Below are 21,671 nucleotides of genomic sequence, written 5' to 3' on the forward strand. Positions count from 1 at the left end.
TACAAAAGCGAGAAAGCAGTTGGTCAGAATGTGATGATTCATGCCTGTCTTTCTAGCTAAGCTGGAGGTGGACATCAGTAGGTTCACAGTCCAGGCTCAAACCTGAAATCCTAAAAATAACTACAACCAAAAAGGGCTGTGGGTGGCTATCTGCCTAGCAAGTGTGAGGCCCTGAGTTCAAACCCGAGTTACCCCCGCCACCCCACTTAATAAACAGTCAATACACATTTGTACTATAAGTAATGAAATGCGTGGAAAACCTACTATAAAATTCACCTTTCCCCTGTCCCTGCCCTGGGTCAGGTACTAGTGACAACAGATAAGGTGGACAGGCATGGTAGGGCTGGGTTAGGTTTGTGGTGGGGCTGCACCGTGGGTGGGTGGGTGGGAACTGTCCCAAGCAGTCAGGCCTGAACAATGGAGCAGCATCAGCTAGAGATCACAGCCATGACCTACCATGGCAGACAGGGCTCTGAGGCTCTGAAGGTCAGAGCCAGGGCCAGAGAGGACTGGCTGCCTGTGGTACAGGTGTGGCCGGAGCAGGTGCTGTGGCCGGTGTCAGCATCGGGTGCGATAGGTCTTGCCTGTTGCCTTACATCATTTTCCAAGATGGCGCAGGACAGAGAACATGGCCGCTGCTTGGGCACATGACACATTTGTGTCCTGTTTAGGGTGATCTTGGGCGAGTTACCTAGTCTCTCTGGCCCTCAACTTTTCTCTTCTCCTGTTGGTCTCGTGGGGCTGTGTGAGGACCAAGCCAGCAACCTGGAGGATGGGCCGTGTCCTGTCAGGGCAATGTGGTATCACACTCACAGGCTGCAGATCGCCACCCCTGCAAAAAGCATGTTAAAAGCCCTGGGATATTTTTTGCATTTGCCTCCGTGCCCTGTCTGCACATCCTCTTCTCTGCAGAAGGTCAGCGTGACCTTGTCTGGGACGGATTTGGCCTTGGTCTGTTTTGGTCTTATCGTTGCTTTTCATGCTGTGCTTTCCAAAACACATCACTCATTTGCTCCTTCACCGCCAAACGCGAGCTGTGGCTGCCCGGGCCAGTGGCTCTGTCCGCTGCCCCCCCTCCCCTTCTTCTTGCTAGAAGATAGCCAAGTGCCCAGCTAAAAACTCACCTCACCTTCCAGGCCCTTCATAGTTCATTTTCATGATGTATTTATTTATTTTTGTGCTGGTACTTGGACTTGAACTCAGGGCCTTCCACCCTCACTTGGTATCTTTGCTCAAGGCTTTTACTCTACCACTTATGCTACAGCTCCACGTGTGTGTGTGTGTGTGTGTGTGTGTGTGTGTGTGTGTGTGTGTGTGTGTGTGTATGTGTGTGTGTGTGTGTTTTGCTGGTTAGAGATAAGAGTCTCATGGATTTTTTTCTGTATGGGCCAGCTTCAAACTGTGGTCCCCAAACTCAGCCTCCAGAGTAGCGGGGATGACAGGTGTGAGTCACTATGCCTGGCCCTTGGGCGTGGAGGTGGCGGTGAGGTGATATTCAGGCCCGCGAGTTGTCGGCAGAGCCATGGGATGCAGAAAGGCTTTCTTTCCTGCTATGAAGACCCTGCCTCCTTTATCCTCTGCCTTTCTGTCATCTTCTGGTCTAGACTAGGACCGCAGTCTCTGCCTTCCAATGGCAGAAGGAAGTCACTGCGGACTTCTGGATAGCTGGAAGGACAGACCCCCTGGATTCAGCCACTGAGGGTGGACTCCTGCTATGTGCATCCTGATCGATCTACCACTTGAGCCACAGCTCTGCTTCCGGCCTTTTCTGTGTATGTGGTACCAAGGAATCGAACGCAGGGCATCATGCATGCCAGGCAAGCACTCTATCACTGAGCCACATTCCCAGCCCCTGTGTTTCCTTTCTTGATGACATGTTCTACTGATTTCCTTGGGCACGGGGGGGGGGGGGGGCTGTGCTCAGACAGAATTCTGCCTCCTGGGCTGAGGTGTAGCTGCCAGGCCCCCACCAGGGTCTCCGCACCCAGGGACAGACCAGCCCCTGGGTTGTGCCGTGAGATGGGTGGATGGGTCCTGGCACTTGCGTGCACCTTTGGGTTAGTTTTTGCCAGATCTCCCCCCAGATTTTCCTTTTTCTGTGCCCATCTTTCTGCTCTCTCTCCTGCTTCAACTCTCTTCTCTTTATTATTGTTATGTTCTGGCATTACTCTGACTTGAACTCAGGACTCTGGTACTAGCTAGGCAAATGCATTACTCTTTGAGTAACACCTTTGGTTCAGAGAAGCTTTATTTTTCCCTTTTTGTTTCTTTAAGGCAAAGTCTTTCGATGTAGCTTGGATTGGCCTCAAAGCATGAGGCTTGTGTTTCTGGAATGCTGGGATTGCAAGTGTGCACAATGTTGGGCTAGCATCATTTCTTTCCCATGCTTTGATATCTCCAACTGGTCCTCCACTGTAAGTAAGACTTACATGGCCTTCTGAGCTCAGCTTTGCCATTTATCTGTTCCCCTGTGGTGACTGGTATTATGCAAAAAGGGCAGTTATAGAAAAATTAGGCAGCATGAGTCTGCCCATACAAAGCTGAGAAATGGAAAACCACAATATGTGACTTAGGTTAAAATTGAAGATGTTAACTTAGCTTGTTAATAGTATTACATTTCCAGCATACTGCTGGTGGCTACACTTGTTATCTTAGCTACTCAGGAGGCTGAGATCCAGAGGACTGAAGTTTGAGGCTAGCCTGAGGATAAAAGTCTACGAGTCTCTATCTCCAAAGTAACTAGCAAAAAAGCAGGATTGGAAGTATGATTCCCCTGTCAGGGTGCCAGCCAAGTAAGCTCAAGGCTTGAGTTCAAACCCTAGTCACATTAAGAAGTGCTCAATTTCCAGCTCAACTACAATAAATCTGAGTTTTAACAAGGGGAATTGTTTGTATGCAAGAGGTTTTTTTTTTTTTTTTTTTGCCAAAAAGGAAAATCGGTGTTAAGGTATGTTAAATTTAGTTTAAAACTAAGTGGCCAAGGGATGTTGAAAATTTTGTACACCATACAAAGCAAGGGAAGGGAAGGTCCTAAAAGCTGGGTGCTGGCTGGGTGGACAGGAGCTCTGGCAGATGATGACAGCCGTGCAGTGAGTCTGCAGGTAGGGACCAGAACATTCCTTCTGTGGTGGGCTGGTCTTTGTGACATAGGCACAGACTTTTTGGTGTGTGTGTCCACTTAAGTTTAATATGTACAGGGGTTGTGTGTGTGTGTGTGTGTGTGTGTGTGTGTGTGTGTGTGTGTGTTGGGGCATGAGCTCAGGGCTTGGGTGCTGTCTCCTAGCTTTTACACTCAAAGCTAGTGCTCTATGACTTAAGCCACATCTCTACTTCCAAGCTTTTGGTGGTTAATTGGAGATAAGAGTGTCATAGACTTTGCTTCTCAGGGCAAGCTTTCAAATGACCCTCAAATCTCAGCCTCTTCACTGGCTAGGATCACAAGATTACCAGTGGAAGCTTGTTTTTTTTTTTTTTTTTGTGGGTCAGAAAAGCTGCATGCGATGTCTTCTCTTCATTTTAGCCTCTGACTGAGGAGTTACATAGGTTGGTGGGCTGTGGGAAGGGTAGTCAGATACCCCTGGCTGCTTGTTAACTTTCCAGCTGTGGTGGCGTAGCCGCGCATCTGAGGGCCGCTCACTCTGTGCCCCTGCCGCCAGTCCCCAGGAGAGTCCCTGCAGCGGGCCAGGGGTTGAGCTGAGGCTGTCAGGGGGCAGGATGTAGCCTGGACCACTGACTTCATGGCTGGAGAGCGGTGGTGGAGGAAGTGTGGGTGATTCCAGCATCTTGGCCTTCCATCTCCTCCTTAGAGTTCTGCCTGGAAATGGACTCAGTTTGGTAGAATTTCATGATAATAATTTTTCTCTGAATTTATAAAATTAGAAAATAGGACAGAAACTAAGACAAAAAAAGAAAATACAGATTAGGAAGAAGAGAAAATCTGCCCATAGTTCTCTTTTCCAAAACATCTACTGTTAACATTTTAACATATTTCCTTTGTCTTTTTTTCTATGCATTAAATATACCTTAAAAGCAGGGCCCTGGTGGCTCACACCTGCATCCTAGCTGCTCAGGAGGCTGAGATCTGAGAATCGCTGTTTGAAGCCAGCCATCCAGCTTAGACATATCTGTTGAGACTCTTACCTTCAATTAACCACCAAAAACATGAAGTGGAGGTGTGGCTTATGTGGTAGATAGAGTACCAACCATGAGCAAGAATGCTAAGCAAGAGCGAGAAGCAGTAAGATCAAGTCTCAGTACTGACACACAAAATCTCAACAACATTAACATTATGATTCGATTGCTCACTGCAGGCCTGCCAATAACTCCTGTGCACTTTTTCTGCTTTCTATTACGTTTCACCTTCTGACAGCTCAATGTCACGAAACACATAGAAACTCACCTTGCTAATGACTTTCTGTCATCAGCAAGAATCATGTGAAGAGTGTTTGCTTTTTTCCTGGAAAGTTTTTCCTTTCTGTCTGATGAAGGGGCTTGCCTAGGCTCGTCAGTAACTGCTGTCATGGAACATTGTGCGTCAGGTGGTAGGGAAGGCAGCTTCCTGTGCTCTTGCCAGTGTGGGTGGTGGTGAGAGGCTGTCCACCCCTCAGCCCCCACCACCCAAGGGAAATTCAACTTGCATTCAGTGGTGTCCAGAAAAAGAAGGGATCAAGTATGTGAAGGGATTTCTTGCTTCTGAAAGGCAGAGTTCATCATGTTTTTCCTTCAAGCAAAAGTCACCTAGGCCCTGCATTGCTTTTTCTTGTTTCAAGATTGACCATAGACTGCGGTGAAAATCAAGTGTAGCAACGGGTCACGGTGACCGGAGCCATTGGAGATCTTCCCGATCACTGCAGCTGACGGGGGTGAGTCACAGCAGGACCACGGCTGTCTCCCCCGTCACAGGCCTGCAGTGTCCAGCGTCAGGCATGGGGCATTGTGGGGAGGGGGGTCAGTCTGTGGGAGTGTGTGAAGCTCTTCTCACCCACGTGTGTGCTCTCTGCACTAGCAGATTTGGTGTCACCAGTGTTCAAAGATGAGTGGTATTTAAATCCTCATTTGTCTGAGAAAACCAAGACTGGGAAATTAAGTCACCCACTGAAGATAAATATTGGAATGAATGGTTTCAGGAAGAAATGTATGAAGCTAAAGGAAGACAAAGACCAAAGGAGAGACAGCCTGATAGGAGCCAAGAGAGATGGTCCCCAAGGTAGAGAGAGACGGGGAGTCTTCCAAAGACCGATTTCCCCTTAATTAAAAAAAAAGTTTATTTTTTACACCCTATTTTTTTGTGCCATCCAGATTTTTTTTTTTGGTCCGGTCGTGGGGCCTGAACTCTGGGCCTGGGCGCTGTCCCTTAGCTCTTCAGCTCAAGGCTAGCGCTGTACCACTTGATCCACAGTGCCACTTCCGGCTTTTTTCCTTTTTGCTTATGTGGTGCTGGGGAGAATCAAACCCAGGGCCTCAGGCATGCAAGGCAAGCGCTCTACCACTGAGCCACCTTCCCAGCCCCCATCCAGATTTTTAAGTTGTTATTATAAAGGTGATGTGCAGAGTTAATTTTTTAATTGTGAAAATACTGTACAGAGGGGTTACAATTACATGGGCAAGTACATGAGTACATTTCTTATCAAGCATTGTAGCCTCTTCCTTTGTTTCCCCTTCCCATCCTCACCGCCTCCCCCCCCATTCCCCCACCCAATCCTCCCCCCCATACTAAAGTTGTTAAGTTGGTTTTCGACATAACGACTTATACATCTCATTGTTGCAATGGGTCCACCTGTATCCCTAGTTAAATGATTTGTTTTTTCCTTTCCCCTCCACAAATTATACCAATATCAAATACAGTGAAATCAGGGCTTATACCATGGGGGAGGGACATACAAAGCAACAAAGGAATAATCTTATAAATGTGTTAAAAACAATTGCATGAAAGAAAAAAGCATTTGAATACATATCTTAGGGTTCATTTCCCTAACATCAACTTATCTGACCTTTTCTTCTTGACTCAGACATCACAGTTAATTATTATTATTATTATTATTATTATTATTTTTGGTGCCAGTCCTGGGCTTGAACTCAGGGCCTAGGCTCTTGTCCCTGGGCTTTTTCAGCTCCAGGCTGGCACTCGACCACTTGAGCCACAGCTCCACTCCTGGCTTGCCTTCCCTGACTGGCTTTGAACTGTGATCTTTAGGTCTCAGCCTCCTAAGTATCTAGAATTACAGGTATGAGCCACCAGCACCACCCCTCTATTTCCCCCTAATTTTTTTTCTTTTGGTCGATTGTGGGGCTTGAACTCTGGGCTTGGGCGCTGTCCCCGCGCTCTTCAACTCAAGGCGAGTACTCTTGAGCCTCCGCACCACTTCTCCCCCTAATTTTTAAGCTCTGAATTTAAGAGAGATGAGAGACAGGAGGAGGCTTAAATGTGTAAAATAACCGAAGAGGAGAGGGAAGATGTTTCCGAATAGCAGGGAGGTTGGTAATTTCTCCAAGATGTGGAAGGAAGAGAAACGGAGGAGCACTTAAGTCTAGCTAAATTAGACTTTTATCTTATCTAATCCTAACAAAGCTGCTGGGAGGTTAGTGTTGTTATCACCATTTATGGTCCAACAGGCCGGAAGTCAGATACTTTGGAGGCCGTGGGAAGTTCTGCAGCCCACCCTCACTCCCGCAGACTGCTCCACGAAAGCCAAAAAAGGCAGGGGTGGACATTTCATTATCGATGTTTAAATTGTATTTTATATTTCATGGAGGAAAAACAAAACAAATTATATATAGATTTCTTCTAGAGCGACAAAACCCAACAATTAGCTAGTTTCTGGCAGCTTGTGCCTAAAACCCTAGCTACTCCAGAGATTGGAATCTGAAGCTCACGGTTTGAAGCTAGCCCCAGCAGGAAAGCCTCTGAGACTCACATCTCCAATGAACCACCAGAAAGCCTGAAGTGAGCTGCGGGCTCAAGTGGTAGAGTGGAAGAAGTTCAGGGACAGTGCACAGGCCCTGAATTCAAGCCCCAGGACTGGTGTGTGTGTGTGTGTGTGTGTGTGTGTGTGTGTGTGTGTGTGTGTGTGTGTGTGTGTGTGTGTGTGTGTGTGTGTGTGTGTGTGTGTGTGTGTGTGTGTGTGTGTGTGTGTGTGTGTGTGTGTGTGTGTGTGCGTGCGTGCGTGCCAGGACTGGGGTGTGTGTGCCAGGACTGGTGTGTGTGTGTGTGTGTGTGTGTGTGTGTGTGTGTGTGCCAGGACTGGGGTGTGTGTGTGTGTGTGTGTGTGCCAGGACTGGGGTGTGTGTGTGTGTGTGTGTGTGTATATACACGTTTTAGGAATCTCCACACTGCCTTCCACAGTTGTTGTGTGCATGGTTTTGTGTGTTCCTAAGCTGGGCTCTCTAGCTATCTGGGTACCACTACACTGCATTTGCCCTGGTCTGTGTTGCAGAGGAAAGCATGCTGGAGCACATGTGAATCTTGAGATATGTTCAGTTTGCTCTGTTGCATCGCAGTCTCTTGGGACAAATCTGTGATCTCAAATAAGCCTTCTAGCACAACTGACTGAACCACATCTCTGGGGAACTAACTTATTTTGTGTAGGTCTTGGGTATTTGAACCCAGGGCCTGGGAGCTGTCACTGAGTTTTTACACTCAAGGCTAGTGCTCTACTACTGGAGCTGCTCTGCTTCTGGTTTTTTGTTTGTTGTTGTTGTTGTTTGTTTTGTAGTTAATTGAAGATAAGATTCTCCTAAGGGGAGGAGGATTGGGGGGGTGGGGGGAGAGGATGGGAAGGGATGGGAAGGAGAAACAAAGGAGGAGGCTACAATGCTTGGTAAGAAATGCACTCATTATCTTGCCCAAGTAATTGTAACCCTTCCGTACAGTATTTTCACAATAAGAAAAACAAACAAACAAAAAAGATTCTCAGAGAAGATAAGATTCTCAGGGACTGTCCTGTCTGGGCTGGCTTTGAATCACATTCCTCGGATCCTGAGTAGGTAGGATTATAGGCATGAGCCCCTGGTGCTGCTGTCCAGCTAAAACTATTACGGATGCTGATATGGCAGGGGGGTGGCTGTCCCTCTGTCCTGCTTAGCGTCCCCAGCTGTACCTGGGTCTCTTCACAGGGATGGATGACCAGCCTCATCTCCTAGGACTCCTCCACGTCTGAGCGACCTCAGTGCAGGCTGGGTGAGAAGCAGTCTTCAAGTCTCTCTAAAGACAGTAGTTAGGCTTTTTCTTTTTTTGGGGGGGAGGGTTGGTCATGTGGTTTGAACTCTGAGCCTGGGCGCTGTCCCTCAGCTCTTCAGCTCAAGTCTACTGCTCTACCACTTGAACCACAGTGTCACTTCTGGCTTTTTCTGTTTATGTGTGCTGAGGAATCGAACCCAGGGCCTTATGCATGCTAGGCAAGCACTTTACCACTAAACCACCTTCCCAGCTCTAGTTAGGCTTGTTCTGAAAATCTTTTCAGCAACCCTGATTCTCTTCCCACCCCCCGCCACCCCCTCTGATTTCTTGGTCTTTTCCTGGATATTCTTTTTGTGTTTCTTTCCTTCTTGAAGTGTCAGGGAGCCTTGGACTTTCCTGTGTGTTTAGGAATGAGGCTGGGAAGGTTCACAAGGAGCTGTGACCCCCTCCAGGTGGAGCTTGATGACTGGCAGGTGTTGCTTTTGGGGGGCATAGAACAGAATCAGCAGGAATTCTGGAGCCAGACTAGTTCTCAGGGGTTGATGTGATTGGCCTGTGGCTCCCGGTGTGTGTGTGTGTGTGTGTGTGTGTGTGTGTGTGTGTGTGTGTGTGTGTGTGTGTGTGTGTGTGAAGAGGTTGGTGGCAGGTAGGTGGCGGTTGGGGACAGATGCTCTGCAGATGTTTTTGCCCTGTGGTGAGGCCAGGCAGCTTCCCTGGTAAGCAGCTGGTATTCTGGATTTCAATAATTCAAGAGAGAGGGCTCAGGTATGGTGGTGCATGTCTGTAATCCCAGTACTGGGGTGGCTGAGGTAGGAAGATTCACAGTAATAATCCAGGCTGGGCTACATAGTGAGACCCTGTCTCAAAACAAAACACAGCACAAGAAGAAACAAACTAAGATGCTTGAGAAATGGTTTTTTTAAAATGCATTCTACAAAATTCTGGAATTTTTTTCTAAAGGAAAACAAATTCCAACCTTCCCACCCACACTAGAGCTTGAACCTAGGGCCTCTTGTTCTTGTTCAGCTTTTTTTTGTTGTTGTTCACTGCCAGTGCTCTACCACTTGAGCCACAATTTCACTTCTGGATTTTGCTGGTTAATTGGAACTAGCAGTCTCACAGATTTGTCCGTCTTAGCTGGCTTGAAGCCGTAATTCTCATATCTCAGCCTCCTTAGTAAAGCTAGGATTGTATTCCTGAGCCACTGGTAGCTAGTGGAAAACAAATCTCCTTAAAAGTGAAAGGGAAAACAAAGCAACACAAACAAGAAAAAGATGGGTTTTTACCGACATGTAAAAATTTTTTTTTTTTTTTTATTTTGTTTTTGGGTCCGGTCGTGGGGCCTGAACTCTGGGCCTGGGCGCTGTCCCTCAGCTCTTCAGCTCAAGGCTAGCGCTCTACCACTTGAGCCACAGCGCCACTTCCGGCTTTTTTTCTTTTTGCTTATGTGGTGCTGAGGAATCGAACCCAGGGCCTTAGGCATGCAAGGCAAGCGCTCTACCACTGAGCCACCTTCCCAGCCCCCAACATGTAAAAATTTTACATTAGCTCCATTTCCATAATTTGTGCTACCTTCTCCCTTAAATCTGCAAGCTAGATTTTGCCTGCATGTAGATGTCCGAAGCTTGTGACCCCACCCCCTCTTTTCCCCTGTTCATTGAGCTCTTTTGACTTGAACTTGGCATGTGCTGCTTTCACTCACTGGCTGGCTCTCTACCACCTGAGCCGTGCCTGCAACCCCTCCCGGAGCTCTTTGCTTTCCAGTTTTCTCTCTGTGAACGGCCTTGCAGGTGAACTCTTCCCAGATGCCTGCCATTTCCCCTGAGACTGGCACTGGTCATTGTTCCAAGAGCAAATGCAAGCGCGCTAGGCTAGGCGGCATGGTGGGGGTCCTGGAAGAGAGGCCCTTGGTTCTCTTTAGAGAAGAGGCAGGACTACCGCACAGCAGAGGATGCCTGGTCTGTTTTAAGTTCAGGTCATGGCAGAGGGACCCCACAGCATGTGGGAAATGTGGGGGAAGTGGGCTCCCCCCAGGCGCCCCCAGGGCCATGGGTGTCCTGACTGCCCATGCAGCTATGGTCACCAGGGAAAGGGTTTTGCCAGGGGTGGCATGGCGGCACTGGAGAAGAAGGAAGGAAATACTGGCATTGCGATCTGAATTCTGAAGGAAAGCATCAGGCACGCAGTGGGGGAGGAGCAGGGCTGGGGGGGGTGGGGAGGCCTCACCCTCTGGGGCCCTGCCATGCTCTTCCACACATGACGTGTGTTTTGACAGTAAGAGAGCACCGTCAGTTCAAAGCCCCTGCAAGACAGCTGAGAAAGGCAAGGTTCTAGCTTGCTAATTTTCTCATGGCAATGATAAGGTTCCACAGGGTAAAAGATTAGCAAAGATGAAAGAAGCATTAAAAAGGAAAAAAAAAAGAACCTCTTGAACGCTTGCATTTAGTGACATTTTCTGTCTGTCCCTTTAATGTACTTTATTTACTTACAGACTGAAAGCTTATTTTGCAGAAAATTGTGTGTGTGTGTGTGTGTGTGAGAGAGAGAGAGTGAGAGAGAGAGAAGGGGAGAGAGAGAGAGAGAGAGAGAGTGAGAGAGAGAGAGGCAGACCATGCATGGAAGCCATTAGCTCTTTATGGCAAACCTAAGAGAAATGGATACTTTCCTCCTGCTTTTTCAGATTTGGGAAATGGAGTCACATAATGTTTAACAATACACACACACAGCAATTTAAAGTGTGCATCCACATCTGTAACAAGTTTAAGTTCTCTGGCTGGATGTCTGAGTTTGTCCCTACCATCTCCAGCGCTTGCGTGGCTCACTTTTGTGCCTGTGGGTATGGAGGACGGTGGCGAGTCTTGTTGGGGTCTGAGTAGCCAGGCTCTGCACAGCGGCCTCCCACCTGCCCTCTTTGTCCTCCTCTGACTTTTGCCAGCTGGGAAGAGGACCCCTGATCCTCTGTCATGCAGAACCACTAGGGGGCGATCTTCCGCCGGATGGGTGGGGCGTCTGCAGCCCTTTGGGAGGGTTGGGGAAGGAAAGCATCTTCCACATGGAGCTCTTCCTTCCTCCTGGTAGGGTTTGGTGCTTTGGGACACTGCATCTAGAAACAGCTGAGAACTCCAAGAATAACTCAAGTCTTGTCCCTAAAGGTAGATGACACCGAAACCCCTCCCGAGTCATACTCGAGACACCTTTGCCGGGGAAATCAAAGCCTATAGCAAGAAGATGGGAACTCAAATGAAATATGTTTGGCACACATTGGTGTCTCATGATGCCATCTGTTTCTTTTTTCAAATAGGATTGGGTTGGGGAGTCCTGGGTTTGTAGGAAGGAGTTCACTACAACAGGGTATGCATGGAAAGTTCCAGATAAGAGCTTCTGGTTTGCCCCAAAGACATTCACAGTAATAGAAACAAATGATTTTTTTTTAAAAATAAAAGTTTAAAATATGCCACCTGAGGTTCTCCAGTGAGTTCCAAGCTGGGGTGAGTACAGGGATCAGGAGGTGGGGGAGGGGAGGTGGGCCTTTACCTGTGTCCCGTGCACCTGGGGTTCCCCCCCAGGCCTGCCACGTCCCTGGCACAGCGGTGGTGCCCTTGGTTCCCGCACATGCGTGTGTGGTTTTATGCTCTAAGTACAGAAAGTTTTCTGAAAAGGGATTGAGCGAGCTGCTGGTGGTTAGATTGTTATGTACCTGCCGGGGAGCACGCTGACCCAGCGGCTTAGGTTCTAAGAAGATGTAAAAAGTGTGGCATTTGCCAAATGACCCAGCCAGAGCCCTGGGCACACAAAGCTCAGCTTGAAGCAGCCATCGCCTGGCCGATCCTTTTTCTTTTTCTTTTTGTGGGGAGTGGTTGGAGCTCTGGGAGCAGACACTTTTCTGCGGCCTCCTTGGCTGCTGCTCCCTCGGGGGCTGGGCCCCGGGAGCCCCTGTGTCAGGTCGACCTGGGCCCAGCAGAGCAGCGGGCATTGCCAGCGCCCCACCGGCCTCCTCTGGCTGCAGATCAAAGGCGCAGCTGGAGGAAGTGGGAGCACCGCCCCTCCCCCCAGCAGTGGATCTGTGGCTCCTGACGCGAGCTGCAGCGGTCGGTAAGGTACGGCGTGTTTGGCTTTGGGAGTGAACATGCGCTTTGAGATGTTGAAGAGGTTTGGCATTTGGATGATAAGGAAGACAGCCTTGGCTGAAGGAACCGAGTAGCCACAACATAATTACCTTTAATAATAAGGTATGGGGAGCAGAGACCAGGGGAGTCCTTGTAATGAATCACATCATTCTCTCGCTTGCTTGACGTGATATCTAAACAGGTTGAAATTAGTGTGGTACCAGAAGGGCTAGAGCTGCAGGCGGCTTGGAGATGGGGTAGGCTGAGGAGACGACACACCCTTGGCGGCCCGCGTGGCTGCCCCGCAGAGCATTTCCCACTGGTCTAAGCTCCTTCCCTGGGTTATTGTGCGGGCCCTGTGCTCTCATTCAGCCTTCTCTGTAGCTGGAGCCCAAGAAGCAAACTCACGCTTGCTGTGTGGTTCTGTGGGAGAGCACTGGGGGGCCTTCTCCAGAGAACCCCAGCGATTCTGTGAACAGAGCAGATGTGTGGCAGGGCGTGGTGGGCGATGGGCAGAGAGGCTGCAGGCTAGAGACCAGCAGGCTGGCTGCTCCCCGCCCCCATCAGCCCCCAAACAGCACCTGTGGGCTTTATGAGTTCCTGTGGAGCAGACCCGCGACATCTACATCGGAATGCCCCGTTTCCTGCCAGGAGGGCCGTCAAAGAGTTTATAGGAGGCCGTCCCGCAGCTTAATGCGTTTATTGACACATCATATATGTGGAGGACCCACTGGTGCTGACACGCCGGGGCCTCTCCCCGGCGGCAGGGACGGAGGCCGGCCGTGACAGCATGGTCTCCAGAGGCCACCGCGTTCCTCTGTTCTGCTTCACGAAGTCTGGGACCCACCAGAAATAAGGTCGCCCTTTTCTGTGTTGGTCAGGGAGAATGGTCCCTGGATTAGTCATTAGAGGATCGGAAGAGGAGGGAGCCGAGGTTGGTGGGGGTGTTTGGGGGAGACTTTGGGTGAGGCCGTGTCCCCTGTCCCCTTCACCCGAGGCAGGCACCGGGAGGCTCAGGTGTGCAGGGTTTCTGGGCAGAGGCTGCGTTGCAGGAGCTCCGGTGGCTGGGTCAGTGGTGGAGCCCGGAACGGACAGCAAGGAAGGCCAACAGGACCGGAGTTCGGAGCACAGCATTTCTTCCTCATCACCCGCAAGGATGAGAGGGGGCCTTGGGCGGGGAGCTCTGGCAGGTCTGTGTATCAGCCGAGTAGGGGGCACCTGGGGGCACCCCAATACCTGGCTTGCCATGAGTCAGCTCAGGTCTCCCTCCCACCGCTTCTCTCATTTCTGCATTGCAGAGGGAAGTTCACCACCACCCAGGGTTTCCAAAGCCAGAAGCAGCCAGACTCCTCCTGCTCAAGCTCCTCCTCCTCCCCCTCCTCCCTCCTTTCTTCCCTCCTCCTCCTCCTCCTCCCCCTCCTCTTCCTCCTCCTCCTCCTCTTCCCCTTCTCCTCCCCCTCTTCCCCTTCTCCTCTTCCTCTTCCTCTTGCTTGCTTCCTCTTCCTGTTCTTCCTTCTCCCCCTCCCTGCAGAGCTCCTCATGCTCCCCTGTCTCTCCTGAACAACTTTAGGCAGCCTGCCCCGCGTCCTTCGCAGAAGGGGTTTCTCGGGAGCTGCCTCAGCCGCAGCCACGACCATGTGGTCCCCCTCACCCTGGTACCTGAGCAATGGTGAGGCGCTTCCAGGGGGCCTTGACCTTTGCACGCAGCCCCTCAGGTCCAGTGGGAATGAAGTGTTCTGCCCTGCACCTGTGAGGCTGGGGGAAGCCCTGGGCCCCAGGCCAAACCATGGTCCTGAAAGGGGAAAGCCCGGTGCTTCCCACGAGAGTGGGGCCAGGCCAGGCCGGGGCTTGTCCGTCCAGGGTTAGGGACAGACCAGCCATCTGAACCGGGCTTCGAGGCCCTCCTGGCCAGCCGCCTGGTCTCCCGGAGCCTGGGGGTGGGTGGCCTGGGGGGCCGGGGTCATCTCAGTCCTAGACTCCAGGGGAACAGGCAGTGGGTGTCCTTGCTGCTTCTTGCAATGGGTTCCCGGGAGAGCCTGGAGCCCAGATGCACCTCAGCCTCGAGCAGGGGCCGTGCAGGGAGCGGAGGGAGGTGTTCCTTGGGCTTAAGGAGAAGCTGAAGGAAGAAAAGACCTTGATGGTTCAGACGCAATAAGGCCAGTGCAGGTCAGGGGGCAGGGTGGTGCCCTTGGCTTTGAGTGGCGCAGAGGTCGTGCAGGTGAGGGGGTGGACATCGCGGTGGGGTGACCCCGAGGCCCTGCATTACAACCGCCTGTGCCCACTTGGTGGGCCTGGTGTGGATCCTCTGAAGGCTTTCTTCACCATTCTCACCCTGATTGATGGAGAGCCTTCCTCTCCCTGCCCATCTTCCTCTCCCTGCCCGTCTTCCTCTCCTGAGCTCCTACCAACCCTTTTAAAAAGCATGTTTAGCCATGCGCTGGCTGCTCATGTCTGTCATGGTGTAGCAGCTTAGGAGCCTGAGATCTGAGCATCAGAGGTCGAAGCCAGCCTGTGCAGGAAGTCCGTGAGACTCTTATCTCCAGTTAACCACCAGAAAGCTGAAAGTAGCGCTGTGGCTCACACTCTTGCACATGCCTACCTTTATACCCCAAACTCTCATGCACAGTGCCCCCCCAGTATGTACACACCAACATACATGTGCACACACAAAGCCCACCTTACGTCTGACTGCATCTGGGGGCTCCACGGGGAGAGGGGGTAACTGGAGGGCGATTCGGCATGTGGACTTTGTGTTAGTCATGTGGTTTGTCTGTCTGCTTTGTCCAGAGTCCAGATTGCCCTCTGGTTGACTTTGTCCTGGGGAAACTTCTGGGCTCAGCAGGGCCGGCAGTGAGGACCAGGGGAGGGGGGCATTCTTCAGCACCCCACCCCCCTGAGCTTGGAGTCTCCCCTGCCCTGGCTCTGCTGTGGGTCTGGGGGTTTATTCTTTTGACACCTCATTCCCTGCAGGACTGGGTTTAGTTTTTCTTTCGGTCTCTGGCCCTATGTCTTCGCTTCTCACCTAAATATCACTGACATGTCTTGTCCATAGACATTCGGAGTTTTCCTCCCTTTCCCGGGTCTGTAGAGGGAGCAGAGCTAAGGTGGGGTTCCTGCCACTGAACCCTCCTCCCTTGCATCCCCACTTCTGATTGCTTGGTACCATCCTCAGCTTCTGCTTTGTGCCTATTGTACTGAAGCTTCTGCTCCGCCCAGAGATATGATTGACAGGGAAGAGAATGGCCTGGTCTGCCCACTTGGCGACTCCACACCCACCTGGGCCTGTCTGCCTCATCTGGGACATCTGCAGGTGTTTCTGGGGTTGGAGGGTCCATGGAGGCAAACTGTGTGCTCTGGGGTCTGAGCTGACCCACATCTGTAGTTGAGGTGATTTGGTGTTAACCCTCAGCTCAGATCAGCGCCTGTGAGGCCGGCCAGCTCACCAGCTCACCGGCTGCCTCTCTGGGATGCTTTTTAGCCACTTCCTATGTCTCTCTCTCCCCTCCCCTCCCCTCCCCTCCCCTCCCCTCTCCTTCCCTCCCCTCCCCTCCTCTCTCCCCTCCTCTCCTCTCCTCTCCCCTCCTATCCTCCCCTCCCCTCCCCTCTCCTCTCCTCTCCCCTCCTATCCTCCCCTCCCCTCCCCTCCCCTCCCCTCTCCTCTCCTCTCCTCTCCTCTCCTCTCCTCTCCTCTCCTCTCCTCTCCTCTCCTCTCCTCTCCTCTCCTCTCCTTCTTCCCTACCTTTGTGTGTGTGCGCGCACGCGTGCGCACTGGTGGTCCTGGGGCACTGTTTCTGAGCTCTTTTTGCTAAGGGCTAGTCCTCTATCTCTTGACCCACAGCTCCACTTCTATCTGTTCCAGAGATGAGTCTCTCATGGGCTTTCCCGCCTGGGATGGCTTTGGACTGCCACCCTCAGATCTCAGCCTCCTCTAGGATTACAGGCATGAACCATGGGCACTCAGCTTTGTGCCTCATTTTTTTGGGGGGTCAGTCGTGGGGCTTGAACTCTGGGTCTGCACTCTGACCTTAAGCTCTTCAGCTCAAGGTGAGCGCTCTGCCACTTGAGCCACGGCTCCGCTTCTGGTTTTCTGGTGGTTCATTGGAGATAAGAGTCTCACGGACTTTCCTGCCTGGGCTGGCATCAGACTGCCATCCTCAGATCTCAGCCTCCTGAGTAGCTAGGATGACAGGCGTGTGTCACCTGCGCCCTGCATGCCTCATTCTTATATGAGCCAGGATTGAACATTTAGTCAGCCCGGTGTACACCAGGCTTCTGCCTTGCCATCATCCTTCTGGTTGACCGGGACATCCCTGTCTGACCAGTTGCCCTAAATATTACCTTTGTCACCCCAAATCCCTCCCTCCGAACCTTCAGCTCTGGGTGTGGCCTGTTAAAAATGACGTTTGTTTTGTGCCAGTAAGTAAGGAGTAAGCGCAGCCACTGCCGGGGGACTGCAGCGTCCGTCTGCCCCTTCCAGCTGCCCTGACTTATCTCTGTCCTAGCTAAAAGTACTTTATATGATTGTAATTATTACTATTTTGTCAAGACTGGCGTTTGCATGCAGGGTCTCATGCTTGCTAGGCAGGCACTCTACCACTTCAGCCACACCACTAGCCCTTTCCTGTTTTGCTTTAGTAATTATAATTATTATTAGTAGTATCATTTTGTGCCTGTCCTGAGGCTTGAACTCAAGGCCTGGGTACTGTGTCTGAGCTTTTTTGCTCAAAGCTAGCACTCTACCACTTGAACCACAGCTCTACTTCTGGATTTTTTTGGTGTGTGTGTGTGTGTGTGTGTGTGTGTGTGTGTGTGTGTGTGTGTGTGTGTGTGTGTGTGTGTGTGTGTGTGTGTGTGTGTGTGTGTGTGTGTGTGTGTGTGTGTGTGTGTGTGTTTTGATAGCTAACTGGGGGTAAGAGTCTCACAGACTTTCCTGCCTGGGCTGGCTTTGAACTGCAGTCCTCAGATCTCAGCTTCCCCAGTAACTAGGATTATGGGTGTGAGCTACTGGTGCCTGGTTTACTCTTATTATTTTTAGATAGATGTGGGGCTGGCCTGGTTTTCGATCCTCCTACTTATGCTTCCCACATAAGTGGATCGGAAGGATGAACTACTGTACCCAGTTTGTTTGTTGAGATTAGGTCTCATTACATCTTTGCCAAGTTGGCCTCCAACCATGATCCTCCCAGTCTCTGCCTCTAGTATTGCATGGCAGGCATGCCCTCCCTGAATGATCTGAAATTCTGTCTCTTCATGTGAGAGGGTTCAGAGTGAAGATAGAAATTAATGACTATGAACAGACTACCAAGCACTAAGCTAGGGACTTTCACACTGTTTTTAAGTCTCCACCATAACAGCCTGTCCTTCTAAGAGTCTTTTCTACAGCCAAAAAGACTGAGGTCCAGAGAAGAAACCCCTTGGCTTGGAGTAGACATCTGTGTGGTAGTTGAGGGCCATGGTCTGACGCTACCTCTGTTCTTCCAAGCAGGGCCTCAGATCCCATGGCTGGAGAGTGTCCAGTCTGGGGAGTAGGCAGGGGTCCTGGCCTTGGGAGGCAGGCCCTGGGTACCCGTGTCGGGGAATCCTGGAGGCTGACCACAGCCTTGAACCACCAAAGCAGAGACAGAACCCAGGTGGGTCAGCAGAGCTGTGGCTGGGGGAGAAGTCAGCTTGGGAGGCCTCGTGTTTCCTGTTTAGGCCTTGGGTGTTTAGGAGTTGTTTGACCCTGACCTCGCTTCTCTGGGTGCTTTGTTCCCCATGGGTCAAGTGAATAGTCAGAGAGCCAGATGGCTTCTAGGCAGGTGTGGCTTTTGTTAGGAAAGATCAAGTGGAGGAATGGAAAGAAGACAGAGACCTCAAAGGCCCTGTCTGCTGGGGCCAGGCAGAGTTCCACAGTGGCTTGTGGGAAGTTCACACACAACTTGATTGACAGCATTTAGACTCTCCTCCATTCTCCTTTCTTCATTCTCCTTTGCCTGTGTGCCTGTTGGGGTGTTATAATCCGGTATAGTTTAGGCTGGTAAGATGCGCTTCCATTATTTGGATGTGCAAATGTCTTTGCTGTTGTCTTTTGATTCATCTCTTTCCCCTCCCCCTGTCCTTCCTTCTGATTCTTTTCTTTCAACAATGATTCCTTCAGGGCCAGACACCTGTGGCTCATACCTGTATTCCCAGCTACTCAGCAGGCTAACGTCTGAGGATCATTATTCAAAGCTAGCCCAAGCAGAAAAGTCTGTGAGACTCTTATCTTCAATGAATCACCAAAAAGCCAGAAGTAGAGCTGTGGCTCAAGTGGTCCAGCACCAGCCTTGAGTAACAAAGCAAAGGGACAGCGCCCAAGCTCTGAGCTCAAGCCCCAAGTTAGGCACAACAACAATCACAAAACAAATCAACAAAAACAAAAGTTCCTTCTGACTCGGTACCTCTACAAGTAATTTGCAACCAATAGAGCAGCAGCATCATGCCCAGCTCATGGCTACCACAAGTGTGAAGTAGAAGAAATGCCAGAACTTTGCCTACCCCCTTCTCCTGTCCTGCTTGTCCACCTCTGGGCATCGCCGTGTGGGGACTGGAGTTCCCTGGCCCCAGGTGCTCATTCGCCTGCTGTCAGCTGGGCTGGCCGGGCCATGGGTAGGCCGGGTCTGCAGGGCTGTGTTGGTGGGCGGATATCCACTCCTTCCTGTGTGCCCCATGCTCCTTTCTCATTTCTTTTGCTTTTGCTTTATTGGAGCCAGTGCTGGGGCTTGAACTCAGGGCTGGATGCTACTCCTTAGCTTTTCTTAAAGCTGGCACTTCGTCACTTGAGCCACAGCTCCACTTCTGGCTTTTTGCTGGTTAATTGGATATAAGTGTCTCATGGACCTTCCTCTTGCCTGGCTTCGACCCCTGACCCTCAGATCTCAGCCTCTGAGTAGCTAGGATCAACAGGCGTGATACTACAGAACTCAGGATGCTTGTGATGCAGTGGTGTTAGTGGGTGCAGTGGTAGGTGACCCACTCCAATTGAGTGTGCCTCAGTGTGCCCGCTAGCCCTTGATGAATGTGTGAGTATGCCTCAGGCCAGGAGAACCTGCAGACACAGCCCTGTCCCGTACAGCGGTCCGAGTCTCACGGCAGCTGACCTGGTGTCTTTGTTGGGCTAATTCCCGAAGTGCCCTCCCCAGCTCATTTCCTGGCCGCCAGCAGAGCTGCACTGGGGCCCTGTGGGCAGCAATGACTGCCTCAGGCTGGAAGTGGTTAATGGTTTTCTTTGACTTCCAGCAGAAGAGGGAAGCTGGGCTCCCTACAATAGAGAAAGAAAAGCCAGGGTGCAGTGTGTCCCCTGCAGGAGGGCAGCTGGCACTGTCCAGGGCGCCGGGATGGCTTAAGACTGCCACCCACGGCGCAGGGAGAGGGGCTTGCTTGTCAGTGTTGGAATCAGGATGTGGCAGTGTTGTTTTCCAGGAGGCGAAGCTGTGTCCTCATGTGTGTGTGCACTTGTCACTGAAGGCGGGGCCGGCTCACGTCCCAGGGCAATGTTGCAGCACCTGAATCAGATACTACATGTTAGCAATACAGCCAGATACTACATGTTAGCAATACAGCCAGACATTACATGTTCACAATATAGCCAGACGTTACACATTAGCAATACAGTCAGACATTACATGTTGGTGATACAGTTAGACAATACTCATTAGTAGTACAGACAGACGCTATACATTAACAAGATAGCCAGACACTACATGTTAGCAGTACAGCCAGACACCACCATATGTCAAGGATACAGCCATGCACTACATGTTAACAATACAGCAGGACACTGCATGTTAATGATACATCCAGACACGACACATTAACAATATAGTAAGCAAGAAGTACACAGGAAGATAGGAAGTCAAATAATCTGACCCATCTCCTTACAACTGGCAAAGAGTTCCTACTTTTCTCATCTGCAAAATGTGTCCCAAACACCCCACCAGCATCAGTGAAGAAGAAACCCTCAGTAAGTTTAAAAGTTGGAGTTTAAGAATGCAGTTTTACTTACAATGCAATGAAAATAAAAGAAGTAATATAAGATGTTCCCTAGTCTTGACAGTTTAGGAATGAAACACTTTGCTGTAACCATTGTATTGAAAAGAGAACAAAAAGAGATCTTGAATTGTCTAGGAAAACACAAAGGAAAATGCTTTCTACTAAATGTAGATGCCGTAGCAAAAGAACTGCCCAAGGAGGAAGGGCCTTAAATGCCATTGTTGAAGAAGTAATTAGGAAAGAGGAGGTAGTGGTAACGTCACCTTTTTGTCTTTTTAATATGTGTTGGTACTGAGGTTTGAACTCAGGGTCTTGGGCTCTCCTTGGCTTTTTCTGCTTGCAGTTGGCATTCTAGGTGACATTCTACCGCTTAGTCTCTCCTCAACTTCCTGCTCTTTGCAGCTTAGTTAGAGATAAGAGTTTCAAGAATTTGCCCTGGCTGGCTTCAAACTGCAGTTCTCAAATCTCAGTCTCCTGAGACGCTAGGATTATAGACATGAGCCACCAGCCTCTGGCACAGGATCATTATTCAAGGGTTATAAGAAGTTCAACAAATTAAGCCAAGGAGGAATAGAAAGCAGGATGTGTAGAAAGGAGTTAAAATTAATGCCATAGTCTCTCAGTGGAAGCCGCTGCCATTAGGTAATGGCCATTCAAATGCCCATTCTTGAGGAGGACCAGAAATAGAATTGTCACTGTGTATATGATTAAAATGAATACTTCAATGGGACATGACTCAGTGGAATATTATACAACCATTAAATTGTTTTGAGAGCATTTCTAAGAGGTTGTATGACATCCTTACATCAAGTGAAAAAGTTGCATTGTAATGCTGCTATAACTCTGTGTGTGAATTTAGTTTCCATTCCATCTCACCCCAGCACTGAGGAGTGACTGTATAGAAATATATCAGATATGGCAGTGGGGAGGTAGGCAGGGGGGCTGTAGTAGTAGTAGTAGAGCATGGTTCTACTACTGAGGCTCTGGGTTCGATCCCCAGCCAAATCAAAAGATAACACCTTGGGTAAAGTCACTTAAAAAATAAACTAAAACAAACAAAAATCTTGGTGGAATGCAGTTGTGGTTTATGCTACAGCCAGGTGAATCTGGAATCTGTCACTTATTGTGCTGATTGACAAAAGTCCCTTGCAGAACACCAAATGCAACCGTTCGTATGAAATGGATGGAGAAGGAGAATCTACAGTGATAGAAATAGCAAGTTGTCTCCCAGGACTGGAGGGCTTGGACAGCGACAGCAATGGGGTTTCTTTGGGGGTGAAGGAAGTGCCAAATTGTGTGCACTTTGCACAGCACTGTGGATACATCATAAACACTGAGTTGTATACATTGTATATATCTCAGTTAAGTCATGACAGAAA

At 50.2% G+C, this 21,671-nt stretch overlaps 1 protein-coding gene across 1 annotated transcript in view; it reads left to right on the forward strand.

Moving 5' to 3' along the window:
- The first annotated feature begins 4,717 nt into the window (after window positions 1-4,717).
- Greb1 (growth regulating estrogen receptor binding 1) overlaps window positions 4,718-21,671 on the forward strand; it is an 81,519-nt gene continuing 64,565 nt past the window's right edge. Inside the window, exon 1 of the mRNA XM_070015209.1 lies at window positions 4,718-4,862. The gene's annotated coding sequence lies outside the window, so the exon portion shown is untranslated. The remainder of the gene's footprint in view (window positions 4,863-21,671) is intronic.

This window comes from Dipodomys merriami, unplaced genomic scaffold, assembly GCF_024711535.1.
Source record: "Dipodomys merriami isolate MVZ:Mamm:240054 unplaced genomic scaffold, mDipMer1.0.p SCAF_110, whole genome shotgun sequence".
Taxonomy (NCBI): domain Eukaryota; kingdom Metazoa; phylum Chordata; class Mammalia; order Rodentia; family Heteromyidae; genus Dipodomys; species Dipodomys merriami.